The following is a 13193-nucleotide window of genomic DNA, read 5'->3' on the forward strand; positions in this document are numbered from 1 at the left end:
TAAATAATAGCAAGCACTGAGAAATACCTGCAAACAAATGACAGAAACGATGAGTTTCTATGAAGAAGGAAGAAATGGCAATGCTTCAGTGGAATGAACGTGTTTTCATGCTCCTGAAGGTAAATTTCAGGTGGAAAAAAATAAATGTCTGCTTCCAGGGGCAATCTCTGTACTCTGACAAGAATGCCTCAATATCTCATCAGTCCAATACTTTATTACCCTTGCCATGAATACTTCTTTAAAACATCTCCTCCAAACATTATACTCAAACTGAACCATCTTCCTCTAATGTGTAACATTACCTGCCTGATTATAATTTACAATTTTATATCATTCTGGTTTTACAACTCCACTGCTTAAATGCAAATAGAAGCTAATGGCTTCCATTTTATGCAGCTTTTGAAAGCAACATCCAACCTCAGCCAATACAGAATTTCTATATTGCAGTTTTATTTCACTTCCCACTATATGGAGCATCGCTTAGTATTTTTCAAGGTAGTTTAATATCTTGCCTCTGTAGGCTCCTATTTTGTGGTTGTGGAAGAATTACAGCAAAACTTGAGAAATGTGTAGGCTTTGGAAATTATTTAAGCTTTGTGTTTCAGAATTACTGTCTCTTTGCACCAATCTTAAATTCTTTCAGAGCTCTTAATGGGGAGACACAGAGAAACCATTTCCTCTATTTTGCTGCTTTTCTCTCCATGAAGAAACTATTTTTATTCATGTGCTTAAGATCTCCCTTACACCTAAATTAAATTCAATGAAGTCAATAATATTCATTATTCACCCATTATTTTTACAACATGTGTAGTATCAGTTCTTTTCCAATCTCTGTTGAGTTTTTGGAGATATCAGGTTTCAATCACGGTTTCTCTTCTCACATTGGGAAGCACTTCCCAATGCCAAGGATAATCCACTCCCACAGCACCCACAAACACTGACATCTTTGTCAGGGATCTTCTTAGCCCCTAAAAGAAAAGGGGATTTACATTTTGGGGATTGTTCATTGAAATTCACTTTTGAATGTGTTTAAAGTGGTTTCATGAATAGTAGCACAAAATTTAGCCCCAAACCTACTGTAATCAGTAATGGAAGTGTCATTTTAGAGGAATAGTAAAATGTGAGACAAAGTAAAAAAATTTAAAAAAACATATTTTAATGCTGTGAATGCCTCAGCTCTGTTTAATGATAAAAACAAGTTCACAAATTAACTTTCAGTCCAAGCACAACTGGATGTCCAATGATGAATCCTCTATCATGAAGAAAAACACAATTTACTGAATAAACAGCTTCAACAATTTGCAAGGAATGGTTTAATTATGATACCTTGCTTGTCATCCACAGTCCCAAATCACATTAATTATAACAAACACCACTGCTGACAGCTCTCCCTTGACTGACCTCGCTTCCAACACCAGTGCTTTATTTCCACCTAAACCACCAAGTGCCACCCAGCAGGATCAAAGGCACCAAGAGAAATTTACAGTAAGAACACTTAGGTAAAAATGCTCTTAAAATAGAGTGAAAGCAATTTCCTAAGCTTACTGCAGCAGTCATTAAAAGCCAGAGCTGAATGCATGAGAAATTATTTGAAAAGATTCTTTTTATTAAATGCATTTTTGAAGAGTATATCCTTTATCATTTGTTGAAAAATCTGGAAAGGGAAGTAATTCTGTGTAGCTTATTTATGGGCTACATTCACTGATTTTTAGGTTTTTTTTTGTCTTTAACTGTATGAGTAATTCTTTGGCAATATGCCTTCAAAGTTAAAAGGATGAACATTAAATTATGCGTAGAACGTTTTAGCAAAGACTGTTCATGCTGCACACAGGAATAAGAATCCACATTTTGAATTTTATTTGGTCTCAGGATTTTAAATTGTGGCAGATAACAATCTATTAGCTCCCGAATTTGTAGGTACTCTGCTGGTAAGTGTTTCATTTAATGCCTCTTCCACAGACTCTCCCCATGTTCTGACTCCCATTTAACAGTTTAAAGGAAATTAAGCTCTATAGGTTCTTGTCAGGTAATTTTAAATTCTAGAGAGAACCAGCTCCCCTATCAAACGTGTGGTCGTTTATTTTAAGTCCACAGAGAACAAACCCAAGTCTCTGTAGCTTTCTACTGCTGCCCTCATTCTATCACTGAAACACAAATCCACTTCAGGGCTTCCAGGGAGCAGGAGTGGCGATAATTAAACGGGAAGAAACAGAACAGCTCCAGCTTCACCAAAAACAGAGCATCCCCAGTGCTCCAGGGGTTCCACAGCAATCCTGGGGGACTGCAGGGTCTGTGCCTGCTGCCTGAGGCACCCCAGACACAAACACGGACCCAAAGCCCAGCTCAGACACAAACACGGACCCAAAGCCCAGCCCAAACCGGGACCCAAAGCCAAGCCCAAACAGGGACCCAAAGCCCAGCTCAGACACAAACACGGACCCAAAGCCCAGCCCAAACAGGGACCCAAAGCCCAGCCCAGCCCAAACAGGGACCCAAAGCCCAGCCCAAACAGGGACCCAAAGCCCAGCCCAAACCGGGACCCAAAGCCCAGCCCAAACCGGGACCCAAAGCCCAGCCCAAACCGGGACCCAAAGCCCAGCCCAAACCGGGACCCAAAGCCCACCCCAGCCCAAACCGGGACCCAAAGCCCAGCCCAGCCCAAACAGGGACCCAAAGCCCAGCCCAGCCCAAACAGGGACCCAAAGCCCAGCCCAGCCCAAACAGGGACCCAAAGCCCAGCCCAGCCCAAACAGGGACCCAAAGCCCAGCCCAGCCCAAACAGGGACCCAAAGCCCAGCCCAGCCCAAACAGGGACCCAAAGCCCAGCCCAAACAGGGACCCAAAGCCCAGCCCAAACAGGGACCCAAAGCCCAGCCCAAACAGGGACCCAAAGCCCAGCCCAGCCCAAACAGGGACCCAAAGCCCAGCCCAGCCCAGCCCAAACCGGGACCCAAAGCCCAGCCCAAACCGGGACCCAAAGCCCAGCTCAGACACAAACAGGGACCCAAAGCCCAGCCCAGCCCAAACAGGGACCCAAAGCCCAGCCCAGCCCAAACAGGGACCCAAAGCCCAGCCCAGCCCAAACAGGGACCCAAAGCCCAGCCCAGCCCAAACAGGGACCCAAAGCCCAGCCCAGCCCAAACAGGGACCCAAAGCCCAGCCCAGCCCAAACCGGGACCCAAAGCCCAGCCCAGCCCAAACCGGGACCCAAAGCCACCACCTCTCAGTGCCTCAGCCAAAGCCACGTCCCAGAAATGATGAAGAGCTGGTTCTGGCCAGGGTTTGGAGCAGCAGCTGAGTCAGAAAGCTCTGAGCACAGGGCTCTGTAGCTCCAGCACCTGGATGGATGCACAGAACCACCAGATCCCTCTGAGCCAGCAGGGCTGAGCTGGCCAAACAACAAACAGAAGATTGCTAAGCCTGGAAAGCTGGCCCAGCTCTCCAGCCCAGCTGAGGTGTAGGGGACTGGCAGCTACCAGGGATGGCCTCATTAAAATCATTAAAATAACAAAAATAAGCAAAAAATGACCTTAAGTATTCAATATGGAAAATATTTTTCCATTTTACATCTTTGCAGGAAAGGCTGAGGAAAATGCAAAATCGAAATGTAAAATCACTTGAAGACTTGTTGAAAAAAAGTGGGAAACTGCAGTCCTGCATAGCTAATGGAACATCCCTGAACAGTAAACACTGCTTTAAACCACCAGATTAATTCATCTTAAAGCAGAACTCTTTCATTCACACTCTGTCAGGGATCATTATAATAATGTACTAATGAGACATCTGCAAACTTTCTGAAACTTTTCCTGCCCCAGAGATCCTTACCAGCCTATTAACTCCAAGGAACACAGAAGGGAATTTTCAGGAAGGCAACAGAACCACAGGGCTCCCCACTTGTATAAAACTCTGTGGAGTCACACCACGGCTCCAGGTGCCATTTAAAGCTGGGATATTTCAGATGTTCGGGGAAGGAACCCTTTGGTGGCCCCGTTTGGTTGCTTGCACCATCTGCAGCCCTAATTGGCACCTGTCTTGGTAGATTCAAATGAACAAAAGTCATGGAGAGTGAACAGCATTTCAATCATTTTGGAGACAGAATATTTAAGCCTTTACAAGCAGTCCTGAGAATTCTTTTACAACCTCCAGTTTGAGGAACAAATCTGAAAAATGTAACATTAATGAATCATACAACCTCATCTTATTAGTTCTTGCCTAAACTGAGAGTCAGAGAGAAGAAGCTTTACTTGGTGGGGGATTTTTCCTTTGCTTTTATTAGAGAAGTTATTTGGAATTCACCAAACTGTCCTTGTGCCTGCAGAGGGAGGATGGGGCTGGGGCCAGGAGAGAGCTGAGTTTATTCACAGAGAAAAGATGGAGCCAGGAGGGGGTTTGTGCTTTGAGAGGAAACAGGAGGAATTTCACAGCAGACCAAAATCCAAACCTGACTCAGGGTCTCAGTGATGGGTGAGGACAAAAGCTCCATCAGAGAAGGCATTTGGGTCACTTCAGCACTGTCATTGTGTCATTCTGTCACCAGGAAAATTCCAGCAGTTTGAGCCAGAGTTAGGCTCCAACCAGTGCCAATGGCCTTTCAAGGTGCTCTGATCAGCAACCTGAGCAATGTGTGTTGGTTTTAACCTCACCAGCTTTAGGACAACTTCAGCAGAAATAACACACATCAATTAAATTCTTTAAAAAATAAAATCACATTTGCTTTTAATTTATTTTTTCTAAGACCTTCAGCTTTCAAGACCTGCAACTCTTCCACATGCAACAGCACTAAAACAACAAATATATTGCAACATACTGTCTTCAGAGCAAATGAAATGCAAAATGAAATGGAACAATGCCCTTCCTGGCACTCTTTGTAAGGTCATTCCAGGAGAGCACAGCGAGCACCTTCAGATCACTCAAATGCCCAGTGAAGATTCACGATGTTCCCAAGCTGACAAGTTTCAGTTGTTTTGTTCTAACAGCTGGCACAAGGAAGTTGAAAACCCTCATACAGCAAGATGAAAAATCTTACTTGTCACAAAATTCCATTTTTCACAGGGGGAAAAAAGACAACAAACCACCAAAAAACCCACCAAAGACAGACTAAGCTGTCTGTCATATATTTAGCAGTATAAGCATCATCCTTTCTTAATTTAAATTCCTTTTTTTTCTGGTGAACACCTTGCCTTGTAGCTACAGGACATGATCTGTGACAGCATTTCTGAGTCTTTTCATCTCCCTGGAGTCACTTGCAGAGACTGAACCCAAAAAACGAGGTGTGTCCCTCCATCCAGGTCAACAGTGAGGAAATAATTGTTTCACCTTAGCCAAGGTGTATTTTGGAAGCAAAAAGGGGGAAACAAGAGCGACATAAAGAAAAGAAATCAGCAGGAGGTACAAGAGGCAAGATTACATTTCCACCTGCATGGGGGCTTGCAGCCAACCCTAAACTGCTCCACTTTGTCTGCATTTCCAAGAGGTTCACACTGTGCAGAATAACAGCTCCCACCCTCTCTAACACCCACTGGAGTTTGAAAATGAAAGAGACTGGATTTTAAAGAACGTGCAATTTTGATGGATCACACTGTGCATCTGTAAAGAAGTTACTTTGTCACTGTTGTGGTTGCACAGGGCAGGGAGCTGAACACCACCCAGCTCCCTCATCCCCTCCCCAGTGAGACAGGGGGGTGAGAGGAGGGGGAAAACCCAGAATTTGTGCATTGGCATGAAGATAATTTAACAGGACAGAGAGAGAAAGGAAAGCAATAATGCTAAAATGATTAGAATACAGAAAACAAGTGGTGCAATTGCAATTGCTCAGCACACTCCCAGGCAGTTCTGCCCGGAGCAGGATGCCATGCAGCCTGGAACGGCAAATTTGGCCACAGGGCCCAGCTCTGGCTCTTCCCCACCTCTGTCCACCCTTCTTTTATCCCTTCCTGACTCGCACCTCCAGCACTTTTGCTGCCTGGGAAGGCTGATGCTGGCCAGGCTGGCTCTGTGGTGCAGCTGCAGTGCAGGGATGGAGGGAGCTCTGTGCCTGCTCTGTTTCTGTTCATCCAGGGGGATTCTCTTCCCTCTGAGCCCGGAATAAAGCTCAGCAGGACCCATCAGCCAGGGACCAGCACATCCCAGGGATTTCTGTCTCTCTGGAGCTGTCACGCTTTCCCAAACATTTCACTCGGTTTGCAGGATGTGTCACTTGCTCGGGGTGAAATCCCACGGTGCTGGAGGTGACCACTGTCCTGGACACTGACCTTCACATCATCACTCGGAGCAGCCTTGGGCTGGCTTCCCAAGGAGCCGCTCAGCCCTAAGCAGGGCAGGAGGCAACAGGAACGAGCTGGTTCGAACATCCCGGGGGAACTGGGAGCTCCCAGGAGCTGTGGAATCAGCCTGGAGGAAGAGGAGGAGGAGGAAGGAGGAGGCAGCGCAGGGCGGCTCGGCACAGGCGGGCACTGCAGGGACCGAGCGCGGCCGAGAGATGGCGCCAGAGGCACGGGCAGCGAGCCTGAGCCGCGGAGCGCCTAAACCCGGCTTAAAACAGAGCTTAAATACAGCCCTAGAACGGCTCCATCACCGCCTAAACCCGGCTTAAAACAGAGCTTAAATACAGCCCTAGAACGGCTCCATCACCGCCTAAACCCGGCTTAAAACAGAGCTTAAATACAGCCCTAGAACGGCTCCATCACTGCCTAAACCCGGCTTAAAACAGAGCTTAAATACAGCCTTAACCCGGCTCCATCACCGCCTAAACACGGCTTAAAACAGAGCTTAAATACAGCCTTAACCCGGCTCCATCACCGCCTAAACCCAACTCACCGCCTAAACCTGAGAAGTAACAAACCTTGAAGCAGAACCATTCAGTGCAGCTTTGTAAAGAACTCAATTTCCCAGATACGAGGTTTAACCCAACAGTCCAACATAAAGTATCAATAATATGCACAAATACTCTCTCACGTGAGAAGAATGTAAAAAAAATAAAAAAAATAGTAAAAGGTGCAAAAATATTAATTTAAAACAAAGAATTTCTTCATTTGCTGCCTATTAGAGACTCAACCAAATGATTCCAGAGGATATTGTTGGTAGCCCATCGTACAGCGTTCCATCGTGGTGAAAACCATTTGGAAATTCTCAATTGTTGGGATATTTTCACAGCCAGTTTATCTGATGCTGTAGTGTCTGTAATAAGGAAAATTTTCTGCTGGGAATGTCTAATTTTTACAGGAAACCAAGAGGCTGCAAACCCCATCAGATACATTCAAGTGACCAAAGAAAAGCTTACAAAAGAGAATTATTCTGAGCAAGGAACAACAGAGGTGAACATATGAGGACAGAGGATTCAGTATCAGTTGGTGTTACATCGTTCATAATTATAATATTGAGCAGTTTTACAGACCCAACTTTCAAGAAACTTCCTGGAAATGCACAAATTGAGAGTGCAGAATTAAAATACAGCCAGGATTGATAAATCCCAATACAGGATTGAGGGAAAGGGATTGCTGGATTACAGCTCTGGCTTCACAGAAAGCAGATTTTTTTACATTACATGCATCAGCCTCTTTAGGCAAAGCTGCTGAAAGGAAGGAATAACTCATATTTGAGATTATAACTGCTCTCATTATGACAGAATGCTTACATCACCCCAAAGTAATGCAGTTATTCTTTCCCAGTTTTAAATCCATGGCTTGATCTTTGAAGCTCCACAACATCACCTCTTGTATTAGCTCTAATAGCACACACCACTCATTAGCCTACAAAAATTAATTTGGAATAAAGAAAAATTCCTAAATTATTTTTGTACCTGGGTAACATTTTGTTTACTACATAATTTCTTTAATTATTTTATTTAGTTAATTTAGCTGAAGCCTTTAACTGATCATTTTTGAGGCACCCCTAGATAGAGAATTAATTGTTACACAACAATATTATTTTCTATTTCACACAGAGGCTGGCATCCTGTCTTGTTTTGGTTCCCTGTTTCTTTGGATGTGATTAAGTATCCAGAAATATGGTTAACCCCAGGGCTGAAGTATTTAGTTCTGAGAAACTTTAATACAATCAATTATGTTTTGAACATAGGGAAGCAGGCAAAGGGGGAAGTTTTAATTACCATTAGTTAGCAAAACAGTCCTGATGCACTGTTTGATTACATTTTGTCTAATATTGCCTTGATATTTCAAGTTCATTACAAAGATGTTTGAGTTGAGTTTTTCTGCATATTAACTATTTCAGTATAGCACTTCAACACAAGATTTTAAAACTAATTTTGTTGGGTTTTCCATGAGAAAAGGAAGCAGAGAGAGACAGGAGCATCTGTTCTGAATTCAGTAGATGCAAAACCATGATATTTTCATAAAAGAAAGCTAAAATTAATAAGTCTGGATTTCATGGACAAGCCAATTGGTTTTCTTCTGCCAGGAGAACACATAATCCTGAAATAAATGATGTCAGCAAATCAGTTCTGTATTGAACAGAATAAAGAAAACTCTTGTAGTTCATTAATGTTTAAACCAGAGACTAAAGCAAATCCCCAAAACACAGAACCCAAGAGAAGACCTAGAAATTCTAAAATTCAACACCCTCCCAAGATAAATTGCCATGGCTAAAACATTCCAGTGAATTACAGCAGGGCTTCTCACAGCCCAAGAATTGTCCTTGGCACTCAGTTGTTCTCCTGCTCACAAATTGCCTTTCTGATCGAGAAGAAATTCCATCCCAGCTATTCAAAACATTTATTTGCAGCATTCCTCTCACTCCTACATAGACAAAAGGCTCCCATGACAACGGGGATGCCAAAAGTGAGCTGAGCAGTTGGGGATGCACATTTCTGACTATTTCACCTTCTATCAGTGACAAATTTGCAATCCAGGGAAAAAGAGACCCCCAAGCACAAGGATGTGCCCTTTGTGATGCACCAGACCCAGCTGTCAGCACGCTCATGATGTCACTGCTTTAGTGCTGCCTCCAAACCTTTTGGATTTATAAATCTTATTTTCATTAGCTTGATTCCCAACAACCCCAAAATGCCTAACAGGGAAACTCACATCTCAGGCTTACAGGCAAGATTTGCTTTTACAGATCAAATTTCATCCAAATTTATCTTAATTTCTGATCTAATTTGAATCCAAACCCTTTCCAGTTTCAGTAGCTAAATAAAACCCCAACACACTAAAGGGATTAATCCCTTCAACTTTCTCCTTTAAGCTTTTCTTTTACACCAAATGTTAGATTCAAATATATATTACAAAGTAAACCATGAGTCTTTACAAGCACAAAGTAAAGAGCCAGTACCTTCTATTTCAGAACATTAGAAGAACAGATGAGAAAAAATAGTAATAATGGAAGTTGGAATACCATTCTTGATTTGGGGATAGATTTTAGACAAAGCAGATGAAGGACCTGGAGTTGCCACCCCTGACTGCAGATCAGCCACACTCCATCCCACTGGAAGATCCCTCTTTCCTTATGGAAATGCAGCTGCACTGGGAAAGTGCATAAAGTAAAGGATTAATAAGTCTAAAACCCACTCCTAAGTTCCCATCTTGTTTTTTGTGTGTTCCACACGTTCAGAGCTGCTGGTTTAGAAACTCCCTGTTCACTCCCTCTCCTCTCAGTCTGGGTTTGCTCTCACCCAGCTTTTGGAAGCAGGGCTGCAGCCCCCACCATCCATCCTCAGAAAACACAGGTCTGTACCCCCTTGCCACACCCGATTTCCACTGGCTGAGAAAAGCTGGACCCTGGATATCATCTCCTACACAAACTCCTCTCTTGCCACTGTTGATAAGATGGGGAGATCAGCTCCACCCTCAGTGCTGGTGAGGAAGGAGTTGAGATGAGAGCGACTGCCTGAGTACAGCAGGGATGCTGTGAACGAGTTAAACCAGAACACAGCACCCTTTGAACCCCTCTCCATATGGCTGCTCCCACCACAGCAGATGGTGGAGCTATTTGTTTTCTGTTTACTCTTGATGTACTGTTTTCTGTCTCCTGATAAAAATCGCTGTGGCTAAACAGCAGAAGTGACAGCTGCCCATTGCTGGTGTCCTTTCCTCGCAGCTTGCTGTCTTCAAGCTCAAGAACACTGCTGAAGGAGGAGATTGCTCATATGCTGCAGCTTCCCAATTGCTGCTTTCCTACTTCCCACTCCTCCAGAGAGCAGAGCTTGGCTTGGCTCAATCATCTCACTGCCTGGGAAGCAGGAGATGCCACAGGAGCCAAGGGTTTGCTCACAGGCAAACCCTGGATAAAAGCAACTCTCGCTGTGCAACATCTTCTTACAACCCCCAGTTAAAAGTCACAAATTATGGGACATTTCATCTTGGGTGTCTTCATAAAAACAACATCAAAACCCACATGAGATGCCCAAGTTAACCCAGTTCCATTTTATAACTTCAGACAAAGTTACAGCTTTCCAAATAATTCCGTTCCAGCTCGACTGTGTGCCTCAGGAAAAGCTTTGTACCTCTCCAGTCTCCTCCTGACTCCTGCCCCATAAAGATGAGGTTCATATTTCATTCAAATCTTTCTCAGTCACTTCCTTCTCCACCTTAGAAATGACATTTTGGCTGCCAAATATGCCAGGAACATGGCAGTGAGCAAGAGCTGTGATCAATACCCAAACTGCAGCTGGATAATGGATACAGGAATATTTCATGCACATCACAGGACAGCCAGGTCTTCACTACATTTTCCTTATGATTTATTGGATAAAACAGAGATGAGCCTAGAAAGCGCAGCAAAACCCCGCAATCATTTATATAAGATAATGACAACAACATGCATCAATTTACAATGGAAAAAGACATTTCTGGGGATTATTTCAGCCACTATTGAATGAAGCCATTAGCTTTCATTTCTTAGTACGACCGATTGAAAAATGATCCAAATGCCAACATCAAACTGAAACAAGAATTATGTACTGCTAAGTTATAAAACAATCTCCTTAATGCAGAAAAATCAATTCTGTAGGCAAGGTGGAAATTTGTAGAAATGCCTATTTGGCAAGAAATAAGTATTATTCAGTCTTTTTGATATTTCCCAGGAGAGTTCCAACATGTATTTATTTGAATTCATGTAATTCAGCCTCCAGACAAGTGACCTCTCCAGCAGTGACTGCACACAGGTTGGTGGCACTCGCTCAGCTGTGGCTTTTCTCCCTAGAAATAATACTGAGATAACTTTGAGGATTCCCCTCAGAAATCCTGAGATGCTGATGCTCCCTCAAGCGCTCCAAACAGTGCCTTTCACACAGCATCAGTGGGAGATTTTCCACCCTTGGCTGCTTCCAGAGTCAGAGCAGTTTCAGTGTGAAATTCAGCTCTCCAAGAGCCATTTCCCCAGCTGTGACCTGCAATCCCAGCTGCTCCATGTTCCAGCACGGGGCTCCTCAAGGGTGATCCACGTGTGCTGCAACAGCATCAAAGCTCCTGGGATCAATCTGAGCCCAGAGCCTTCGCTCTGCTCACAAATCTGTCTGCAGATGAGGTCTGCCTGAACCATTTCCAGCACTGAGGAAGAGGAGTTGTTGCAAAGTCCAATGTTCTCTTGCAGGTATTTTCTCTTCTTTCAGACCTCACTAAACCACTTCAAGGAGCCAGGTCCCTTATTTTGGTAGCTGTGCTTGGACAACTCCTACAATTTCCATTGCCATCTCTATCAATCATCATAATGTATGAATTCTTCATGTTTCAAAAGGATTGGGGTCTGTCCCTGAGTTGATCACTTGTGTTACATCTGAACAGCAAATTCCTTTGCATTTCACCCAAGGAAGAATAAATAAAGTGTAGCATTTGCTGTAGGACCTCAGAGAGTTCTGCATGCTGCTGGAAACTGAACACTGCAAAACCTTCTGCTGCAGTTATAGGAATCCACAGGAATTTCTGTGTTCCATCAATGTGGACCATCAGCATAATCCAGTTTTTGAGTCTGTGTTAACCTTGATGTTGGTTTTACATTCTAATTTCCATTCTCCACATTGTTCTGTGTGTTCCAGGCACACACTTCTTCACCAGACAAACCTGATATCCTGCTGGGGTTTGGAATCTGCCACACCTGATGTGAAGCACTGGTGCTCCAGCATGGGCAGAGGATGCTCACCTGGCTGGATTCAACCGTGGATCAGTCACTGCCAGAATTCCTCCAGTTCCTCATTCTGTGCAATGCACACTGTCATTGGAACCTTGTGTTTCCCTGGCAACTATCAAATACATTGGTAATATCCCTGCAGGATTTCTAGTCAATCATGATTTCAGTCCTTTCAAACTCATTTTAAAATAACTTTTTTGGTTAGCTTAATCCTTCCTCCTGTTTGTGTATTTTATCAATTATTGGCAGCTGGCTGAACATTTTTGGGAAGCAAAGTTTTTAACCTTAGTTCTCTGTAGACATTCAGAGCAGTGTCTCTGAAGAAATCAGAAATATCAGGGAGAAATAAAACCACACAAGAAATCAAAAATATCAGGGAGAAATAAAACCACACAAGAAATCAAAAATATCAGTGAGAAATAAAACCACACGAGGGACCTACTCCATCTTTCACAGAAATCTGGAATTGAACTGAATTAAAGGTGAATACTGAAATTACATCACAAACACCAACTCCCCTTATGTGGTTTTTCCTCAGGTAACTCCTACATGGAGAACAGGAAGAGCAAATCCAGTTTTATTACTGAGAGAGAAACAGTGATTGCAAACACTAAAGGAAGTTGATAAAATCCAGTTTTTAATTGCTTAAACTGAGCTGGCCCCAAGATGATGTTTTCATTCTGGGGGTTTGGGGATTTGTTGCTGTTGTTTTGCTCAGTGGTTATTTTTGTTTTGGTTTTCCTACACTGGCCACAAAAAAAGTGTGTGTGACTGGTACAATCTGCCTTGTGGCTCTTAAAATTAAATTATCACAAACATGAACATATAATGGTTGAATATTAAGAAATACTGGGGGAGAACATACTAAAGTTGGAGCAAGATCATTCCTTTAAAGGGAATTTCTTGAATAAGAGGAATTTATGGTATCTAGAACCACCAGAAGTCAGCCCAGTTATTTTTTTTTGGAGCTGGTATTTTCCCTCACAACTAAACCTCTGCTGTGGAAGAATCTCAGCCAGAAAATAGTTTATGGGAAAAGGAAGTCAATTGGTTTTGTGAGCTACAAAGGTCAAAATACTTCTGTGAAATATTCCCTTTGGAAAGCTTGGAAG

At 43.3% G+C, this 13193-nt stretch overlaps 1 long non-coding RNA gene across 2 annotated transcripts in view; it reads right to left on the reverse strand.

Annotated features, from left to right (window-relative positions):
• The window catches only part of LOC131583640 (uncharacterized), a 71167-nt gene that overhangs the window by 36777 nt on the left and 21197 nt on the right, over positions 1-13193 (reverse strand). The gene's annotated exons all lie outside the window — the stretch shown is intronic.

This window comes from Poecile atricapillus, chromosome 12 (assembly GCF_030490865.1).
Source record: "Poecile atricapillus isolate bPoeAtr1 chromosome 12, bPoeAtr1.hap1, whole genome shotgun sequence".
NCBI lineage: Eukaryota > Metazoa > Chordata > Aves > Passeriformes > Paridae > Poecile > Poecile atricapillus.